General features: G+C 46.9%; 1 protein-coding gene across 1 annotated transcript in view; it reads right to left on the bottom strand.

Annotated features, from left to right (window-relative positions):
• The window catches only part of VPS13A (vacuolar protein sorting 13 homolog A), a 386,554-nt gene that overhangs the window by 175,572 nt on the left and 188,067 nt on the right, over positions 1-22,915 (bottom strand). The gene's annotated exons all lie outside the window — the stretch shown is intronic.

Below are 22,915 nucleotides of genomic sequence, written 5' to 3'. Positions count from 1 at the left end.
AGCACTTTGAACCCCCAAGTGCTTCACAGAAGTTTATAACGCCTGAGCGTGAAAATAAAAAAAACATTTTTTTCCGCAAAATTATATTTTTGCCCCCAATTTTTGATTTTCCTAAGGGTAACAGGAGAAATTGGACCCCAAAAGTTGTTTTGTAATTTGTCTTGAGTAGGCTGATACCCTACATGTGGGGGTAAAATACTGTTTGGGCGCATGGCAGAGCTTGGAAGGGAAGGAGCACCATTTGACTTTTTCAACGCAGAATTGGCTGGAATTGAGATCAGACACCATGTTGCCTTTGGAGAGCCCCTGATGTGCCCAAACAGTGGAAACCGTCAATTCTAACTCCAACCCGAACCCCAACACACCCCTAACCCTAATCTGAGCCCTAGCCCTAACCCTAGCGGGAAAATGGAAATAAATACATTTTCTTTTAGTTTTATTATTTTTCCCTAACTAAGGGGGTGATAACGGGGGGTTATTTATGGCGGTTTTTATGTTTGGCAGCTGTCAGACGCTAAAAGACGCTTTTTATTGTAAAAATAGTTTTTGCATCACCACATATTGAGAGCTATAATTTTTCCGTATTTTGACTCACTGAGTCATGTGACGTCTTATTTTTTGCGGGACGAGTTGACGTTTTCATTGGTACCATTTTCGGGCACGTGACATGTTTTGATCGCTTTTTATTCCGATTTTTGGGACGTAGAATGAACAAAAACCAGCGTTTCATGAATTTCTTTTGGGGGGTGCGCTTACACTGTTCCGCGTGCGGTAAAATTGATAAAGCGGTTTTATTCTTCGGGTCAGTACGGTTACAGTGATACCTCATTTAGGTCGTTTTTTTATGTTTTGTCGGTTTTTTGCAATGAAAACAATTTTATATAAAAAATAATTATTTTTGTATCGCTTTATTCTGCGAGCTATAACTTTTTTATTTTTTTGCTAATGACGCTGTATGGCGGCTCGTTTTTTGCGGGACAAGATGACGTTTTCAGCGGTACCATGGATATTTATATGCGTATTTTTGATCGCGCGTTATTGCACTTTTTGTTCGGTGGTATGATAATAAATCATTATTTTTTGCTTCGTTTTTTATTTTTATTTTTTAAGGGGTTCGCTAAAGGGGTTAACTAATGGGACAGTTTTATAGGGCGGGTCGCTACGGACGCGGCGATACCTAATATGTGTACTTTTATTGTTTTTGGGTTTTTTTTATTTTGAAAAAATGGATTTATTGGGGAATATTTTTTTTTTTTTTACTAATTTATTTAGCGATTTTTTTTAAATTATATTTAACACTTTTTTTTTTTTTTTTTTTTTTTTACTTTATTACCTTGTCCCAGGTGGGACATCACTGTCCTGTGACAGATCGCTGATCTGTCACATCACAGATCACTGTGACAGATCAGCAATCTGTCACAGGCAGTGCTGCAGACTTACTCATGCCTGCGCTTTGCAGGCAGTGAGGAAGTCAGCTCCCTGCAGGCCCCCGAAGGCCCCCGTCGCCATCTTGGATCCGGAGGCCTGTAGGGAAAGAGCCCCCCGCAGCAGCGCTGCACATTGCGCTGCCGTGGGGGGCTCAGGGAAGCAAGGAGGGAGCCCCCTCCCTGCCGATGCTTCCCTTTAACCCCCGGTACACCGCGATCGCGTTTGATCGCGGTGTACAAGGGGTTAACGTGTCGGGGGCGGTCCGTGACCGCCCCTGACACATTGTGCCGGGTGTCAGCTGTGATTATCAGCTGACACGTGGGCGCCGCTGATCGCTGGGACGTAATATTCCGTCCATGGTATTTAGGTCCAGGGTCACATGGACGGAATATCACGTCCATTGTAGGTAAGGGGTTAAAAAAAATTTTTTTATTTTTTTAAAAAAGACTACATGATGCACATAAAAAGAGAAATCAATCATAATCACTTAAACTATTAACCCTACCTGGAAACTTTCTCTATAGTGAGATTCAGTCCCTCTGGATATAACATACCCAACTTAAACATCCAGTAGCTTTCTCTTCTAATAAGGTTACTCAGCCTCCCCTTCACCAAGCTCCTTGATATGGTCAATAATGGTCAATCTTATCTTTCCTGGATCCTTATTGTGACTCCCTGCAAAATGTCGGGACACACTGTGTAAGGGTACCGTTACACCTAGCGATGCACCAGCGATCCCGACTAGCGATATGATGCGGTCAGGATCGCTGGTACATCGCTAAGTGGTCGCTAGTGAGCTGCCACACAGGCAGATCTCACCAGCGACATCGCAGGGGACGGGGATCGCTACTTACCTGTCAGACGCGGCGATCCTGACGTCCTCCCGCCCGCGTCCACTCGTCGCTCGTCGGCGCCACAGGAAGCGCCGCAGGAAGTGGCCGACGAGGAATGGTCCAGGAGCTTCTCGCGCAATCAGCGATAACCAGCGGGGGAGCCGGTCGGAGGTAAGTATCACATGCAGCGATATCGCTAACAATATCGCTGCAACGTCACAAAATCGGTTACTTTACAGCGATAGTGCTAGCGATATCGCAGTGTGTAACGGGGGCTTAACTGGTAACCCGAGCGGATGTTCTGTCTATGCTTATTCAATCTTGCATGCGCTGTTTGAACAGTCCTTCCCACATATTGAAGCCCACAAGGGCATTCCAATAAATAGATTATATAGGTGGACTGACAAGTAACCTTGTGCTTGATCTGGAATGTCTCATTGGTAGTATTAGAATGAAAATCCCTCGCATTATCCTGAATCACTCCACAACACAAGCATTTGGGTACTTTACGTGCAAAACAGCCCCCGCTGCTATTATCATATGACGTTTTATATTTTCGCGTTATGTTGCTTGGTGCTACCAAATTCTTTAAACTTCTATTTTTTCTATAAAATTTGGTTTATCGGGAATCATTGGGGCCAAAAGAGGATCTCCTTGTAGGATGAACCAATGTTTCTCCAGCAATTTACGTACAATTGATCTCAAATGACAAAAGGTAGTTATCAAACTCCATTTATTCCTCTCCAAATTCACCCCAGGTGTCCTATTTTTATCCTCCATTTTTTTTAAACATAAATCTTGTGTGAAATTGCATGTCCTCTTATAAGCATCTTTTAAAAGATTTTTTGGGTATCCTTTCTCTACAAACCTCTTCCTAAGTATTCTAGATTCAGTTTGCAAGTCTTGGTCAGAAGTGCAATTTTTCCTTATTGGCCATAGGGCACATTCTTCACCCACCCGGGGAGGTGCCCACTGTCAAACCTAAGGTAGCTGTTGACATCAACCGGTTTGAAATGTGTTGCAGTGGACACCATCCCCAGGCCGTCAAGCCGCACCCATAAGTCCAAATACTGGATGGAATCGGTGGAAATAGTAGCCGTAAAAGTTAGTCCCCAATCATTCATATTTAGATTGCTAGCAAATGTTTCTGTCTCTTCAACCGACCCCTCCATAGGATAAACAAATCATTAATAAACCTTCGGTAAAAGGCCACCCCTTCTTTTTCAAGATGGGGCTGCGCAATGAGGACGGGGACTCCACCGCACCCATGAATAAATTGGCATAACTGGGTGCGAATCTTGTCCCCTGATAATCTTCCTTAATCTGGGGCTCCATACAAGATCTCACCCCGTGGGGTCAAAATGATCACAAGAAGGGTGAGCAAAAAACCCAGAACCACCTGGGGGGGACCTAGTGAATGACCTGTATAGAGCTGGGGCCACCATAACATAGGCTACCATCAGTAACACACTACACTGCCAGGGACTCAGATCCTGCAGTGCCAGACGTGTCCCCCTGCTTAAGCCAGTACATGTCCGGGCCCGTCTGAAGTTTGCTAGAGAGTAGAGATGAGCGACTTTCCCTTTTTTTGGGTCGAGTCGGGTTCGGACCACCCGACTTTCGCAAAAGTCGAGTTGAACGCAATCGGCCAATTATCGTCAACAGACGAAGGCCGACTGAAACAAGAAACCCAATGCAAGTCAATGGGGAAGAAAAGTCGGCAGTGAGTGGAAGACAGGAAACACAACTACAGTGCCCATTTTAATGCCAAAAACATCAATTCTTATTACTTAAGCTTGTCAACCTTAATTTACTTTATAATAATAGTTAGGCATTGAAAACTATTTGGCTAAAGTTGTGGGGGGGGGGGGGGGCTGGCTCCAGATTTTCGTGGGCCCAGGGCGAAAGAGTGTCACTGGGCTCCTTTAACACATGCTACAATTCATGATCCTCTGATACGGCAGAGAAATAGCGGTATAGTACAATGAAAAATACTTCACTTCTTACATCACATGACTGATATCCATTTTAAATTCTCCAACAGCTCTAAAAACGGACAGTATATTACTCCATACAGTATTATGGTCACCGCATAGTGCGCCATACAGAGTAATGAGGCCCATATATTTCTCCATACAGAATCACTGGTCCCATATAATGTTCGATACAGTATATGATGAGCTCCACATAATGCTACAGTATGTTGGTCCCCATGGATGAAGCTCCACTGTGTTATGGGCCCAAATAATGCTCCATACATAATGGGCCCCATTTCCAATGCTCCAGTGTATAATGGGCCCTGTAAATGCTGCTCCAGTGTCTGATGTCCCCCATTTGGAAAGCTCCAGCATATGATGGGCCTCACTGATGATGCTCTAGTGTACGATTGGTCCAAATAATGCTCATATATAATCTGCCCCATTTACAATGCTCCAGTATATGATGGGTCCCATGGATGATGCTCCAGTGTCTTATGGGCCAAATGATGCTCCATATATAATGGGCCCCATTTCTAATGCTCCAGTGTATAATGGGCCCTGTAAATGCTGCTCCAGTGTCTGATGTCCACCTCTGGAATGCTCCAGTGTATGGTGGGCCCCATATATCATTCTCCAGAGTATTGTGCTCCCCAAAAATTGCTCCCAACCTTTAAAACAATTAAATAAGTCTCCTCGCTAGGGAATCCCTGTACTCCTCGCCGTCCACATCTTTCATCTCTCTGCACTTGGACTGTTTAGGCAGAGGGCGTACAGATGTGATGTCATCACGCTCTCTGACCAGAATGTCACTGTCAGGAAACGCGGAAGACGTCACGGCAGTGGAGCAGGGAGAGCTAAGTATTTCAACTTTGCAAGTGCTGTGATCCTGAGCAAGAAGGAGTAGTATGGCGGTGTGTCTGACACTTTTGCGTACTATGAGGGGCCCCGTGCCAGTGCCGTCGCCCATGAGTATGCCCCCCCACCTGCTCAAGGAACCTGCACTTTCATCTGCACCTTCCTCTTTGTCACCGTGTAAGGTGGTATAGAATGCGGGAAGGGGAACCTGAGTTTCATCAGGGTCAGATTCTGGCTGTGTAGAGTGCGAGGGGAATGTAGTGGTCTGGGTCAATGTACCAGCAGAATCATCTAGCACTGGCTGGGCATCAGTGCACTTGTGGCACCCCCAGGAGTACAGTCGCCACAGTGGCATTACCTTCCTCCTAGGGAGTGTGATGTCATGCTTGGGAGCAACGAAGGATCTCTCTAGCAGTTAAACCAACACACAACACAGTTCCCACTCCAGGCCAGCAGGGAGAGCTCTGAACCTGACGGCTGTGCAGCTGCTCTCTGTGGTCGGGAAGAGGGAAGTTAGGGCAGTCTGTGAAGGGAAGGGGAAGTGTGTGGACGTGAGAAGGGGAGCTGGAGGATGAGCAGAGTTAAGGCTCACTTCTAGCTGGAGAGCATGGTCCGGATTCCGGCCTCCGAGTTTGTAGGGACACTGACGGTCCTGCAGCAGAAACCAGAGGAAGTAGCAGCTGTAAATGCTCTGTTCCCAACTAAGGCTCGGAGGCCCCAGCAGCGATGTGTGTGAGCCAGAAGGAAAAGGCTACGGCTGCCTGCCATACGAGAAAGTTCCAAAAGAGATTCAACAGGGGGAACTTCAGTGAACTCAGTACTGCGAGTACCTCAGATAAGCGCTAGAACGGAGGCCACACTACCTATCTGCAGATAGAGAATTCCTAATTTGCTTCCAGGCTGACCAAATCCTTCTCCATCTGTACGGCACTTACCAAGTACAGGTAAAGGAACTGCACGACTGTGTTTGTCATCTTCCTCCTGCGTCTGGCGCACGGCTCTGCTACATCCTGCACTGCACACCATCTACCAATTCTTTCATCTGCCCTGCGACTACGGCCCTACCTGTGCAGGGCTTCTACATCTTAGCTGCACCACAAAATCTGTCCCAGAGAAGCGACACTGCAGCACTGGTCAATCTGATCAGAAACCACAGGTGGCGTCACGTATCATTCACCTATAAACGTAATTCACCCCTTTGCATGGATGCCCAGGCCCACGGACCGGGTCACCACCACCGTGACACATCCCTCTGAGATACCGGCCCGGTACCGATAAACCCCACTGCCCTGGCTGGCGACCCACACTCCATGTCAGATTCATCTTGGACTGGGAAATTCACTATTTGACTTGATAACCCAGGCATGGTATGTGAGAAAGAGCTACATGGACTAATGTGAAGTGTGGCCTGCTGCATTATTCACTTTTGGTGGGGGTGAAGGACACAAGGAAAGGGGTTCTTCCTGACCAGCAGCCAGCACTTGACAACTCTGTGCTTGCATTTTTTGAAACTTCAGAAGAGGAGGGCATATTAGCTGGAGTCTGTTTCGGCAATGTAAGCCAAAACCAGTTCCTGATGCTCCGGCTTTAAAAGCGGTTAACCTACTCCCAGAAAAGGTAGCCTTCCAGGCATTCCGGAGCCAGACCATGATGCAGGCTCAACACCTCCTGCCTTAGCTGCTATTGTGCTTTTGCCACTACCAGCAGATGCACCACCACCATCAGTACCAGCTGGCCCCCCCACGCCCACGTCCGCGGCCTCTTCCACCATACTTACAAATTTTAGAGAAAATGTACCCAAAATAACATCAGATATATGGTACTGTATCAGAAGCGTACAGCTGTATACAGTCAAAGGATAACTGTAAATCTCCGTACATATTTCATGAGTCACACAGAGAGCCTATTTCATGAGTCACACAGAGATGCTCTCAGGCTCAGTATGGATTAGACAAGAATATAAAAAGTAGAAAAAGGGTACAGTATCATCAGATAGCAGGTATATATAGAATAGTTTAAACATCCTAAATCTCCGTATATATTTCAGGAGGCAGACACAGACGCTCTCAGGCTCAGTATGGATTACAACACAATATAAAAAGCCGTAAAACGTTAATGGATCTGAAGCGTACAGCTATATACAGTGTAGGGGTCATTGTCAATCTCAGTATTTATTTCCAGAGTCAGAAACAGACTCTCACTTGGTCAGTTTGGATTAGACCAGAATATAAAAAGCAGTAAATGGGTAATGTATCACAAGCGTAGAGCAATGTTGGGGTAATTTTTAAATCTAAATATAAATTGCAGGAGTAAGACTCTCACACGCTCAGGATGGATCACACCACAATATAAAAAGAAGATCCGCAAGAAATAATCACACATGTGGGCCAATGTTCCAGGTGTCAATGATACTTAGAGTGGTGGGTGTAGGAGGACTTTCTTGCAGAAAGGGTACAGTATCACCAGATACCAGGTATATATAGCATAGTTTAAACATTAAAAATGTACGTCTATATATCAGGAGTAGTGTTGAGCCACCCCGCTAGTGTTCGAGTTCGGTTCGTCGAACAGGAGGCAAGTTCGTCGAATGTTAGTCGAACACCATCGAACCCCATTGAAAACAATGGCAGGCAAACACAAACACATACAAACACATAGAAAATACATACAAAACACCTTAAAAGGTGTCCCAAAGCAGACAAAATGCCCAGAAGACACAAATAACATATGGAAAAGGGCAACTACATATAGTAAAGAGGTGGAGGAGTAAAAGGAGGAGGAGGAGACACAGATATAGGCATTTCATGCCCTTATAAAGTCAAGAAAGGCTGGAATAAAAATCTAAAATAAAAAAAAAAAATTCTAAAATCAAAGACGATCATATACTGTCGGACTTCCCACCATAAATTATGCCAACTGCCGATCGGGCGGCGTTATTCCCACGACCCTCCGAACAGCGTCCATGAAGGCAAAGTGTTTGGTTTCCAGGGGCAGTATGGTTGCAACGCTGAACCTTAAAGGAATGTCCAGAAGGGCACCACCAGGAGTGGAGCCTGCGGCTTAATTGGACTCCACACGGGCAACCTCAACCATGCCAGCCACGGGAAGGATGGACAGATTGCAAATTTTCTCGATTCTGTGGGTGGTGGTGCATGGCCGTTTTAGTTGTGCTAGCAATTTGTCAGCTTAATTCCGTTAACGAACGAGACTCCGGCATGCCCCCGCGGTCCGCGTCCAGCTTACTAGAGGGACACGCGAGGCTCTGGCACGCGAGATCGAGCAATAACAGGTCTGTCATGCCCTTACATGTCCGGGCGGTACGCTGAAAGGACCAGCGTGTGTCGCTTACAGGTGCAGATAACCCGCTGAACCCAGTTAGTGATGGGGATCTGGGATTCCAATTCTTCCCCGCGAACAAGGATTTCCCAGTAAGTGCAGGTCAACCGGAATTGCGGAATTAGGCCTAACCGGCATTCCATAAACAATGTGAAAAAATTAAGTGTCCAAACCACAGGTGCTGTCGCTTGCTTAACAGCTGGGCTCCTCTGCTGAGTAGCACACAGTTCTTACATAAACAGGCGGCATAGCTTGGTTCACGGGTGGGCAACTCTGCTGAGTAGCAGACACAGTTACTAGGCCCAAAAGTATTAACTGGGCTAAATGCAGTCAAAAACTGGTTCATTCATAAACAGGCGGCAAAGCTAGGTTCACGGGTGGGCTCCTCTGCTGAGTAGCAGACAGTGCTACAAGGCCCAAAAGGATTTTCTGGACAAGATGCGTTAAAAAATTATTAGAAACACACACGGTGTAGCTCCTTGACAGGTGTACTACACCGCTGGCTACCACACACCGCTACTATGCCATGAAACAGTCTATTAACATTGAAAACCATTATTAATGTGAAAATAAAGTTACGCTTTTGGTGAACGAACCGTTCTCGAACGGAACCTCTATCAGTCAAATTTTAAGCCAAGTGGTCGAGTTCGACGAATGGCTCGAACACCGCCCAAAACAGCTCGAATTTGAACTTGGCGAACAGTTCGACTCGAACACCGCTCATCTCTAATCAGGAGGCAGATTCAGACGGTCTCAGGCCCATTATGGATTCGACAAGATTGTAGAAAGTTGAGGAAGGGTACAGTATCACCGGATACCAGGTGTATATAGCATAGTTTACACATTAAAAATCTATGTCTATATATCAGGAGGCAGACTCAGACGGTCTCAGGCCCAGTAAGGATTTGACAAGATTGTAGAAAGTTGAGAAAGGGTACAGTATCACCGGATAAGAGGTATATTAAAAATCTCTGTGTATATTTCCGGAGTCCGACAAAGACACTCACAGCCTCAGTATGGATTAGACAAGAATCAAAAAAGTAGAAAAAGGTTAATGTTTTCGAAGGGTACCCCAGTATACACTGTTAGGGTATTTTTAAATCTTCATATATATTTCAGTCTCAGTAAGACAGTGCAGACTCTCCGCAAGAAGAAACGAGATGGATACAAGTACAGACGGAAAGTCGAGTGATTGCAGAAATTTTGGAATTACTAATCATGGGAAAAACTCCCGGGAGAATTCTCAGAGGCGATACTGACTCTCAATTACTTTGTCTGTGGAGACAGCGAAAACAGTTCTTTGTGAAGAAAGGGTTGCTTTATCGCAGTACCGTGGATCCCATCACCGTTACTCATCTCCATCAAATTGTGATCACAGGGAGAGATGTAGACATGGTCCTCACTGCCTATCATGATCTGTCAGGTAACTTTGGAGTGCAAAAGACAGAAGCCACAGGCCGTAGGCGATTCTATTGGATTGGCATGAGAGGACACATTTAAAAATGTGGGCAGGAATGTCACACGTCTGAGTAGGAAAACTGTGAAAGTTGATGATAAACCACCACTGCATCTCATTGTGAGTCGACGTCCATAACAAATGGAAGCCATGGACCATCTGAAGATAGAGACCAGCAGGACAGGGCATAGCTACGTCTTAACCATCATCTATCAGTTCACCAAATTTGTAGTGGCAGTCCCAGTGAAGCATTTAACAGCCCAGACTACACAGCGGTGGAGCAGGGAGAGGTAAGTATTGCAACTTGCAAGTGCTGTGGCCATGAGCAAGCAGGGGGGGCCCACTTGGTACTGGCACAGGGCCCCTCACAGTATGCCGGTGTGTCTGACGGCGAGTGGGAACCCCTCACCGTCAGAGACACTGTATTGTACTATGAGGGGCCCTGTGCCAGCAGGGGGGCCCACTCGTGGGCGGCGGTACTGGCACAAGGCCCCTCATAGTACGCCGGTGTGTCTGACAGCGGGTGTGCACCCCCACCGTCAGAGACACTTGATTGTACTATGAGGGACCCTGTGCCAGTGCCGTCGCCCAAGAGTGGGCCCACCCACCTGTCCAGAGCAGCGGCACTTGCACGGGTGCGTGCGCCAGGTGGTGACCCCGACCCTGGGGGAGGAGGCAGTCCAGTTAGGGAGGTTGAAAAAATGGCATATGTTGATGTTGGACATTCAGCAGCTGCAAATGGAGGAATTGGAGAAGTCAGAGGAAGAGGACAAAGGCGAGCCATTTTTCTGGCAACCTACGTGTCAGCAGGGGAAGGTGGGACAAAATCCTTTGAAACCCATGCATGGTTCATTTTAATGAAGGTTAGATCATCAACATTTTGGGTCGACAGACGGGTCCTTTTTTCTGTCAGGATTGATCCAGCAGCACTGAAGACTCTTTCGGATAGCACACTAGCAGCAGGGCAAGCGAGCTCCTGTAAGGGATATTGTGCCAATTCGGGCCAGGTGTCCAGTTTACAGGCCCAATAGTCAAAGGGGAATGACCTGTGAGGGAGAACATCGATATGGGAGGAGAAGTAGTTTGTAACCATAGTTGACAACTGCTGTCTCATGTCACTTTCAATCGATGCAGTATTACCAGTCGTGTGAGCGGTACTTGAAAAATCAGTCCACAACATGGTCATGAAACCCTTGTCTCCAACGCCACTTCGGATGTGTGCACCGCGAACACCTCTTCCATGTTGCCCCCTATGGCTCGTGGGAGAACCATCACCGCTGTGTGCTGGGAATGCCTCAAACAAACGGTTTACCACAGTTGCTTGTTTGTTAGCCAATATTAGCTCTAGGTTCTCCTGTGGTATGATCTTTTGGAATTTGCCTTTATAGCATGGATCCAGGATGCTGGCCAACCAGTAGTCATCATCGTTCATCATTTTGGCAATGCGGGGGTCCCTTTTTAGGATCTGCAAGGCATAATTACACGTGTGGGCCAATGTTTCAGGTGCCAATGATGCACTGCGAGTGCTGGGTGGAGGAGCACTTTCTGGCAAATACACATCCCTCCAGTCACGCACAAACCCTGTACCTGACCTTGCCACACCAACATTTTCTCTTGCCCTCTGAGAAGCATCCTCCTCTTCCTCATCCAGGAGAGTTCCCTGAGCAGACAATGGCTGACTGTCATCAAGACTTCCCTCCTCTTCCTCCTCGGCTGCAGACGCCTGCTCCTTAATGTGCGTCAAAGTTTGCATGAGCAGACGCATAAGTGGGATGCTTATGATGGCGTCGTCTGCACTTATCAGCCGTGTGCATTCCTCAAAACACTGAAGGACTTTACAGAGGTCTTTCAGCTTCGACCACTGCACACCTGACAACTCCATGTCTGCCCTCAAACTGCCTGCCCGTGTATCCTCCCACAAATGCATTACAGCCTGCCTCTGTTCGCACAGCCTCTCAACCATGTGCAGGGTGGCGTTCCACCTTGTTGCAACGTCGATAATTAGGCGGTGCTTGGGAAGGTGGAGCAATCGCTGCAGCTTCTGCACACGACTGGAGTGTACGGGCGACCGGCAGATGTGCGAGCACAGTCTTCGCACCTTATGGAGAAGGGCTGTTAACTCCAGATAATTATTGAGGAAGCACTGCACCACCAGGTTCAAGGTGTGAGCCAGGCAAGGTATGTGTCTGAGTTTTGCAAGGGCTATGCCACAAAATTCCAGCTCTAACTACCGACTACTAACTACCTTGCCTGCCTGAAGATGTAGACTGCCCAGCCATGACTCAGTTTGTCGCTGCAAGTAGTCGGCCAGTACCTCCGCGGTGTGTCTGTTGTCGCCCAAACACATCATCTTCAACACAGCCTGCTAACGCTTACCACAAGCTGTTCAACACCTCGTGTGCAACACTGGCAGCTGCGGATGGAGTGCTCGTGTGAGTGCGCTCTGTGGACGAGCTTTCGCTTCTGGAGGAGGAGGGTCGAACGCCTACAGCCAACTGTTTCCTATACCGTGGGCTAGGCAGCACTGTCCCACCGCCGCTGTCCCCTGTGGACCCTGCATCCACCACATTACCCCAGTGCGCAGTGATGGACACGTAACGGCCCTGGCCATGTCTACTGGACCATGCATCTGTTGTGAGGTGCACCTTGCCACTCACTGATTGCTTGAGTGCATGGACAATGCAGTCTTTAACATGCAAGTGGAGGGCTAGGATGGCTTTTCGAGAAAACACGTGCTGACTGGGTAGGTCATAGTGTGGTACTGCGTAGGCCATGAGCTCGTGGAAAGCTTCACTTTCAACCAACCGATAGGGCATCATCTCTAACGAGATTAGTTTGGCAATGGGGGCGTTCAAAGCCAGTGTACGCGGATGAGAGGATTAGTACTTTCTTGTTCTACTCAGAGTCTCTGGTAGGGTGAGCTGGACTTGAGAGCTGCATATGGTGAAACTAGCGGTGGACATGGCGGACTGAGAGAGGGTTGGTGATGGTGATGGTGTTGGTGGTCTTGCTGATGGCCTAGATTCTGTCTCTTGTAGCAATAACATTGTGATTCCCTGACTGCTTTGGCTTTGCGACAACACCTCAACATGTGCTGCTGGTGGTGTGCTAACCGGTGGGCTTACAGTGGGGGAAGCGATGTAGCGTTGCTGACTACCTTCATTCGGAGCAGGTGCACATGTGGTACGTGAGGTTTGGTAGTCCATCCACGCTTGCAAGTGCATGGTGGTTAAATGTCTAAGCATGCAACTGGTATTCAAATTTCTCACATTTTTCCCTCGGCCAACGGTCTTTGCGCACTTCTTACAGATAACTTTTGCCTGATCATTAGGATTTTGTTCAAAAAAGTGCCACACTGCACTCCTCCTACTATGGAAGACATTTTGAGACCTTGCACACTGTGCTAATTTGACCATCTGGCCAAGCTGTCCTGCAACTCTTTTGTTTTTTGTAACCCCTTTTTTCGACTGCTAGGGGCCTGCCAGATAACAGCTGTTGCGATGTCGATGCCCGCTGCGGATCCTCCTCCTCCTCTTCTGAGCTATTGGCAGCGGCACCCTCTTCCCCCAATGGATGCCAATCTGGGTCAACAACTGGGTCATCCATCACCTCCTCTTCAATTTCATGTGCACCTTCCTCTGTGTCACCGTGTAAGGTGGTACAGTATGCGGGAAGGGGCACCTGAGTTTCATCAGGGTCAAATTCTGGCTCAGTACACTGCGAGGACAATGTAGTGCGCTGAGTGAATGTACCAGAAGAAAACTCTAGCAGTGGCTGTGCATCAGTGCACTCCATGTCAGATTCATCTTGGACTGGGGAATTCACGGTTTGACTTGATAACCCAGGCATGGTATGTGAAAAGAGCTCCATGGCGTAATCTGTAGTGTGGCCTGCCGCATTCTTCACTTTTGGTAGGGGTGAAGGACACAAGGAAAGGTGTTGTTCCTGACCAGGAGCCTCCACTGATGACTCAGTGCCTTTATTTTTTGAAACTTCAGAAGAGGAGGCGATAGAGCTGGAGGCTGTGTCAGCAATGTAAGCCAAAACTTGTTCCTGAAGCTCCGGCTTTAAAAGCGGTTTACCTACTCCCAGAAAAGGGAGCCTTTGAGGCCTTGTGGAGCCAGACGATGACGCAGGCTCAACACCTCCTGCCTTAGGTGCTATTGTGCTTTTGCCACAACCAGCAGATGTACCACCACCACCATCAGTACCAGCTGGCAACCCCCGCCCACGGTCTCTTCCACCATACTTCCTCATTTTTGGGAAAATGTACCCAAAATACCACCAGCTATATGGTACTGTAAAGCAAGGTACAAGGTGTATATAGTATTTGGGAGAATTTGAATCTCCCTAGAGATTTTAGGAGGCTGAACAATTATCTCAGGCCCACTATAGATTACACCTCAATTTAACAGGCTGAAATAGGCTGGTGTATGACAAGGTACAAGGAGTATATAGTATTGGGGAGAATTTGAATCTCCCTAGAGATTTTAGGAAGCTGACAATGATGCTCTCAGACCAAGTATGGCAGCAGGCAGCCTAATAAGCAGGACTGATGCACACAAAAGTGTGGAAAAAAGAACGCTTGGTAACTGTGCAGAAAAGAGGAAGAAAAGTATTTTTGCTTTTAAAAAAAGCAGTTTGCACAGCAGTGTGCAAACAAGCAATGCAGCTATCAGGGAGCCTTATAAGGCAGCCTAATAACCAACAGAGCTGATGCACACAAATATATCCTCCCCTATCACTGCACACAAACTGCTGTGTTGTACAGTGAAAATCGCTACCAGCAGAAGCAGTTTTTTTTATTCTTCTTCCCTGCCTAATGCTCTCCCTTATTCAGAATCAGCAGCAGCAACCTCTCCCTATGCTAAGATCGGCAGAAGTAAGATGGCGGTCGGCGTGGACGCCCTTTTATAGCCCCTGTGACGCCACACAAAGCAAGCCAATCACTTGCATGCCCTTCTCAAAGATGGTGGTGACCGCTGCCCATGTCATCGAGTTGCCCACAGTGTGCGTCCTCCATCATTGGCTGAAAAAGGGCGCTGGAAGCATCATTTGAAACGCGACTTTGGCGTTCTGGTCGCCGACCTCATGGCCGACCTCACGCTATGGTCAGGCTTCGTTTCATGAAACCCGACTTTAGCGAAAGTCGGCGACTTATGAATTTGACCGACCCGTTTCTCTCAACTCTACTAGAGAGCATTTGGATTATCCAGAATAGTATTGGGAGAATGTCATATGGTCTGATGAAACTATATATATATATATATATATATATATATATATATATATATATATATATATGTGTCTAATAGATAGGACTTTTCCAAGCTTGGCAATACTAAATGTGTTTACTTTAAACGTCTTTATTTTTTTTCTGGAGAAGAGGAGAGCGATTCAAATTTATGCTTTTTATGTGTCCTCTTTTCTTTTTTTACTTCGATCTGTTTTTAATCCTCATAGGGAACTTGAACCTGCAATCATTTGATCGCTTGTACTCTACATATATTGCAATACTTCAGTATTACAGTATATAATCCTAATCATGGTCTCCTATGAAGCCTGTCACATGCTGGGTTTCATAGAAGTACCAAAATATCATTCACAGAGATTCATTCAACTGACCCCTGACTGCAACCTATAGGCCATCTGTGACGGATTGAGGGGGTCAATGGGTGCCTGGTACAGTCACCTGGGCAGAATTGCATGATTTAAATGCTGCGGTTGATGATTGACAGCGACATTTAAAAGGTTAACAGCAGCAACCGCACCTCACTCATGTCGCTGATGTTGGAGGCAAATGATGGCTGAGTAATATAGCCAGTATTTGCCTTGTGTGCAGCAGTATCAATTCCTGAGCTCAATACATACACCCACATCCACTTTATTAAATTGTAAGGTGATGGACAAATGAGAGGACACGTTCAAGTAAACTAACTGCAAGCGAACACCACCATCCATCTACTGATCAAACATGATAGCGAAAGTGAAAGCAAACAGGATTATAGTAGTAGGAACCCCAAAAGTGGAAGTGCATGTTCCCGGGGAAGAGATTGTAGACGACAACGGGTCAGGTGAGAGTTGTGTCTCAGTGACAAAATATAAAAAGGCCTGGACGGGCAGAGAAGGGATTAGTTGTTGTCAGGGACTACACCAGGCAGGTCGTGTGTCTGCTAAGTGGGCTTAAGCGATCATCGTCACAGAAAGGGTCCAAGGGCAGTCAGATCCCGGAGAAGGCCTGAGCTGAGTAGAAGACTGTGACCCGTGGCAGTAGTAGGAAGACGATGATCTGCAGCAATAGAAGACCGTAACCATAGCCGAACAAGGCTTGAGAGACAATACGGCTCACTTATGAAGGACTTGCGGCCGAGTAGGAAATTCTTGTGACCCCATGTAAACCTCTGAAATACGTGATTCAGACATATACACTATCCTTGTGTATACAAATAGAACGTTGAATAAGATAAAGCATTTAGCTTGGTAAGTGCCGTGAAGTACTGTACTGCTCTTATTATTTGGTAGTGAAGTCTTCACTTACAACCTCACTCACACATTGTATAGATGGGGGTTAGTATTGGGATTCAGAGCTACATCATTAACATGAAAATCAAAAAGTGATGTATCATGTGTCCCTTGCTGTGACTGTTATAATGATTCTATGATTTAAAAAAGAAAAAAAAAAAAACGTTATTGGCTAGATTCCAAGGAAACTATAAACATTTGGGTTTTTAGTAAGCCAGAGTGAGCCTGACCCTCAGCAATCGGCTGGTTTTGCCAGCACCCATGTGTTCTAATAAAAGCACATAGAAAGGCGTGGGGGCAGTTGAGATAACTCCATTTCGTTTCATTTATGGTAGCTTTTCCATGAATGTATTATCTTATTCAACGTTCTAGTTGCATACACGGATAGTGTATATGTCTGAATCACGTATTTCAGAGGGATTTGTAAGTTCCTAGGAGCAGGGTGTGTATAAAGGGCCTGTCACACTAAGCGATATCGCTAGCAATATCGCTATAACGTCACTGGTTTTGTGACGTTATAGCGATATTGCTAGCGATATTGCCATGTCTGATACTTACCTCCGACCGGCTGCCCCGCTGGTTATCGCTGATCGCGCGAGAACGTCCTGGACTGTTTCTCGTCGTCAGCTTCCTGTGGCGCCGACGAGCGACGCGTGGACGCGGGCGGGAGGACGTCTTCATCGCCTCGTCTGCAGGTAAGCAACGACCCCAGACCGCTGCTATGTCCCTGGTGAGATCTGCCTGTGTGGCAGCTCACTAGCGACCACTTAGCGATGCACCAGCGATCCTGACCGCGTCATATCGCTGGTCGGGATCGCTGGTGCATCGCTAAGTGTGACAGTACCTTTAGTCTATAAGCTCCCAAGGGCAGCCTGTATAGTGTATATTAGATTGTTATCGCCTAGGAGCAGGGTGTAGATTATTGTGTATGCTGTCAACTGCATGTATATTAGATTGTAAGCTCCTATGAGTAGGGTGTAAATTATTCTTTAAGTTCTCAGCGGCATGTATATTGTATATTAGATTGTAAGCTCCTAGGAGAAGGATATATTTATCCTTTCCATTCCAAGTCGGCTCTCCTGAGCTTATAATACATGCAGATATACAGCAATATGCAGCAGCACAGACATAATTCAGGGAACTATCCGATCGCCACAACTAGGGGTCAGGAAGGAATTTTATCCCCCTTGAGGCAGAACTCTCTGGGGGGGTTTCTTCACCTTCCTCTATCTTTCAGCCCAGTGGCTCTCATCCGGTCCTCAATGCCCGCAGCTAGTTCTGTGGCCTGTATGGGGCCTGATCTGAGACACATTGTGATCATGGTTTAATTTCTTAAAGAGCCACTAATATTTTTATTACAATGTTACTTATTGTTATTCCAATAAGGGATAAAAAGAAAGAAAACAAAAGCGTCACGGGAGTTTTTTTGGTGTTGACTTTTTTTTTTTTTTACACAGTTACAAAGATGGGAGTGATCATTCGTACCCTCAATACTCCACAAGTTGAACCAGGAATTATGGGGGGGCACCATTTACAGAAGGCAGACATATATCTCCACCAATTGTGGTATCATAATGTCGACTCCTGTCCCAAGTTACATTACAAATGTTACGGGGGCAGGGCTCTAAAATAGTACCATTTTTTTGGACTATAAGACGTACCCCAAATTTTGGGGTGGAAAATTGGAAAAGAGATTTTTGGTACTCACCGTAAAATCTCTTTCTTGGAGCCTTCATTTTGGGACACAGGTAACCATGGGTGTATGCTGCTGTCGCTAGGAGGCTGGCACTGTGCAAAAAAAGGGAAATAGCTCCTCCTCAGCAGTATACACCCAGCGACAGGCACAAAGCTCGTCAGTTAGTAGTAAAGCAGTAGGAGAACGATAACAGGAAAACTATGTACAAATCCTACAGAAAGGCATGTAGACCCAACAAAAGCACAAAACTAGGGAGGGTGCTGTGTCCTCCCAATGAAGGTGCCAAGAAAGAGATTTTACGGCGATTACCAAAAATCCCTTTCTTTATCGCTTCATTGGGGACATAGGTAACCATGGGACGTCCCAAAGCAGTCCCGAGGGCGGGAATTAAAATAAATAGAACAAATTAAGTCAGAAGGTGGGCGACCACCGCCTGCAAACACCTTTCTACCCATGCCAGCCTCGGCCCAGGCATGGGTATGATCCTGTAGAACCTTGTAAAGGTGTACAAAGACCAGGTCACGGCCTTGCCAATCTGATAAGCAGAGGCTAAATGGCAAACGGCACAGAAAGCACCCACCACATAGGTGGAACGAGCCCTTACACCCACTGAGGGGGAATGTCAGTCCATGGCGAGAAAAGCCTCCCAGATCGCCGAGTGAATCCAGTGGCCGATGGTAGAATAGGAAGCAGGGAGCCCCGTACGACAACCCTCAGAAATGACAAACAAGGAGTCAGAGTGTTTAAAGAAAGCGGTTCTTGAAGGATAGAATAGAAATGAGGGATTCTGACCAAATCCAGCTTGAGAAGAGACTTCTCCAGGGATGGACTGTTAAAAAATAAAGAGAAGGTAGAACGATCCTTACATTAATGTCTACCTTAGGCACGGATGAAGGGACAGGTCTGAGGAGCAGCATGTCCTGATGCAAAAAATGAGAAAACAGGGAGCGGCAAGTGCTGCAAGCTCAAAGACTCCCCTGATGGATGTGGTGGTTCATGAAAGGAGGGAGAACATAATGTCCTGAATGGGTTTGAAAAAGGGTGGCTGAGGAACGCCTAGTATGACATTAAGATCCCACGGTTCTATCAGAGGACGATATGGGGGCTCCAGGCGAGCGACGCCCTAAAGTAAATTCTTGACTTGGGGACAAGAGGAGAGATTTCACTGGAAAGGAACTGAAAGTGTGGAGACCAGCCCCCTAAGAGTACTGAAGGCAAGACCGGAATCAAGGCAGGTCTATAGCAGGGCCCGAAGGCCTTCTAATAACTACGGAAAAAGCACGAGGACATTGGCGTTTTGATCTATCCTGACCTGTATAACCTGGGGAGAGAAAAAAAACCAGGCCCCCCTCAGAATTTCAGCCTAAGTAGCCATGCCATTAAATTCACAGACAGAGAACTCTGATGGAATTCAAAGATCGAGAGCTCTGATGGAAGGGAGGGTCCTGTGAGAGTAGGTCTTGATGGTCTGCAAGCCTCCAGAGGACATCCGCAAGGAGATATACTAATCCCGCGTACTATGCCCTTCTGGGCCAATCCGGAATTACCAAAATTACCGGAACCCCCCCTCCGCCCTGATCTCCTATATGACTTTCGGAATCAGAAGAGGAGGGAAAAGAAAGGACAGTTGAAATTGAGACTATAGCGTCGTACCCGATGGCTAGAGGTTCACGGGACCAGGCTACGAAACAAGACACCTTGTGATTTGTCCAAGACGCCATGTCCAGGGTGCCTCGTCACTGACAAATTTGTTTGAAGACGGCGGTGTTGAAAGACTGCTCGCCTGAGGTGAGACTCTGAAGACTCAGGAAGTCGGTGGCCCAATTGTCCGCCCTCGGATGTGGCGCCAACGGATTCTAAGGAAACGATTTTCCGTGTAGGACGGAGGCGGAGGGTCCCCCATATCAGAGACTATCACACCGGCGCTGGTAGCCGAATGGAACGTTGTCGAGAAGGGAACCTCTTGTCCTAAGCTGACTGGAGAGCCCGTTGAAGAAAACGGGCATGGAACTGGGCAAACGGTACAGCTTCCATGGTGGCAATCATCTTTCGCGGTATTCTCATACAGAGCCGCAGGGGATGTCGAGACGGCCCTTCTCAGGAAACGGATCCTTAGAGAGAGGAGATCCTTTCTTCTGGAAGAAAGCGCTTGGCAGGAGCTGTGTCAAACAGCATGCCAAAGAACACCAGACAGCGAGACGTGATAAGGGAAGACTTTCCCTTGTTGGCTATGCAGCGGAGATGGGCGAGAGTGTCCAGAGAAGACTGAATATTCTGGCGATGAAAACGGATTGGTTTAACGGACCCTTGAACAACAGATCGTTCAGGTAATGATAAGTATCCCCTAGGAACGAGGAAGGGCTCTGACGGTTGCCATAAACTTTGTAAGCACCCTTGGGGCAGAGACCAGTACAAAAAAAGAAGGGCTATGAATTGGTAGAGCTCCTCCTGAATCGCGAAGGGGAGAAAAAACTCTGAAGTGGGTTGCAAATTGGGATATACAGATAAGCATCTTGAGTGTCCACTGTGCAGAGAAAGCTCCTCGGTTCCATAGATGCGATAACCGAGCACCATCTGGGAGTAACAGAATGGGACTCAACGGTTTAACCATTTGAGATCCAGAATCGGACAAAAGGAGCCGTTCTTCTTGGGAACCACAAAGAGGCTGGCATAAAACCCTGAAAGGTGTTCGTGAGAGGGAACAGGCTCAATTATCCCTGTCCGAAGGCAGCAGGAAATAGCTTGAAAAAGCCTGTGACCTGAGCCAGGTACCTTGGTGGACGGGACCTGAAAAGAACGTCTGCCTGGTGGGGAAGAAAACTCAATCTTGTAACCTGAGGTAACAATCTCTCTCACCCAGGCATCGTGGACCACCAACAACCAAGCATCCCGGAAAAAGAAAAAAAACAATTCCCATGTAGGAGTGACTCATCATGTAGAGAAAGAACAGTTGGAAAGAGACCCTGAGGACATTGAGGATCGACCTTTTGGACGCCAGTGAGGAGCTGGCTTGCAGGACAGTCTTCTCCTCTCTCTGTGGGTGGAAGAAAGGTAATGATGAGAAGAGGGCCGGGAGGGGAATAAAGGACAAAAGCAACGAAACTAGAGAAAGCGCCTCCTTGTGAAGGGCATCTTGGGTTAGGCTGAAAATGGAAACTACCCTTACCACTGGTAGCGTTTGAGATTATCTGGACCAACCTGGACCTAAAACAGCCTAGAACTCTGGAATGGAAAATTGGTTAGGGACTTCTTGGAAGATGGATCCAAGAAGCCAAAACCTCCGTACGGCAATGATATTGATGGTAACCGTAGCAGAACAACTGGTGGCGTCCAAAGACACTGTCAGAAAATATTTGTCAGCGTGAGCGATCTGTTCTGCAAGGTCAGTTAGGTCTCAGAAGGTGTTGCCGATAAAATACCTTGCCGTAGGAGTTCTACCCAGGTAAATATCCAAATGTTTCCTACCAGGAGAATGCTTCTCTGGATGTTCCCAATGTTTGACGAAGATTTCCTGAAATTTCTTGTAGCTGGAAAAAATCCAGGAAGGACGTCTTTCCTTCTTGAACGAGATGGAGAGGCCCTGGGGGAGACCTAATCGTCCCTAATATTAAAGGTGTGGATAACAGACAATATGACAATTGTCAACCGTATCTTATAGTTTTTGGAGTTTTGGTCTCCTTTGAGATGGGAGACTGACTGGGAATCAGGGTCGGACCCCAAAGCCACTTTGGAAAACGAGGCGTGGGATAACAAGGGCATCCTGGAGGATCTAGGGGGACCTGAAGCGCTGGACGCAGAGATGGAGTGGGCCAGCGTCCTGTACATATTCCCTGATCTGCCTTTCTGAGAATGATGGTCAGGTACAAGTGAATCACCGCTGGAGGCGTTCGGAGCACTGATAGCGAGTTGATAAGCGTCCTAGAACCTGCATCAGGAACTGTGACACTGAGTTCAGGTCAGAAAGAACTGATTGTGATGTAGCAACAGCCCACTTCGGGGGAGTGGGTGTGCTCTCACCCTGGGCAGCAGGGGGCTCCTGTGATGCGGGGATGATAGAAAAAAGGCTGCAAGTCTGTCAGAAAAGCAGAAGACTGGCCTGAAGGCACTTATTTATACAGAGGGAAAAGGCAAAGAGTATTAAAATAGAAGTACTGCGGGCAGGTGCCTCCTTTAAATGAAGATAATGCTGTGAATGGGTAATTCCCTAAAAAGAAAGGGGGTAGGAACAGTCCTGATAGGATTTCACAGAAATCAGTAACGGTACAGTTGTAGCTGCGTGCTGGGTCCCCTGGATCCGTCGGCTGTGATATGAATCACAAATTTATATAACAATGAAATGGGTAGATTGTTAAATGAATAAGATGCTGCCTATTTCTGTGCACGGTGATTATATTGTGCCAAGTACTGCTCATATGAGTGCGTGGTGCCTCACTCCTGAACAGGGGCCCACCAGAGGATTCACCTGTTCTCCTGTGGGCCAGTCCAAGCCTGCATACATATACTGTACAGTATATACACTCAATGCATATATATTTACATACAGTTCTTATATATATTATACACTCATATAGGCACTTTGCACATATATAGAAACATGTATATGAACTCACACAAATGCATATGCAGGTACTGGAAATAAATAAACCCCCTCGTCTGGCACATATCTATTTTCAGTAGGCAGCTTTTCTCTCCTCTCTCCCTACTTGTTGTGATACAGTAGGAGGAAGGGCACTCTATATACTCAGAGTAGTGACTGAACCAGCGCCAGCACCGCCCTGTGACTGATGTGGCGCAGCGTTTGGCTAAGTAT

Source organism: Dendrobates tinctorius, unplaced genomic scaffold, assembly GCF_039654945.1.
Source record: "Dendrobates tinctorius isolate UK_male_01 unplaced genomic scaffold, ASM3965494v1 ptg000134l, whole genome shotgun sequence".
NCBI lineage: Eukaryota > Metazoa > Chordata > Amphibia > Anura > Dendrobatidae > Dendrobates > Dendrobates tinctorius.
The sequence above is the reverse complement of the archived record's forward strand: the minus strand, read 5'-3'. Positions and strand labels throughout refer to the sequence as shown.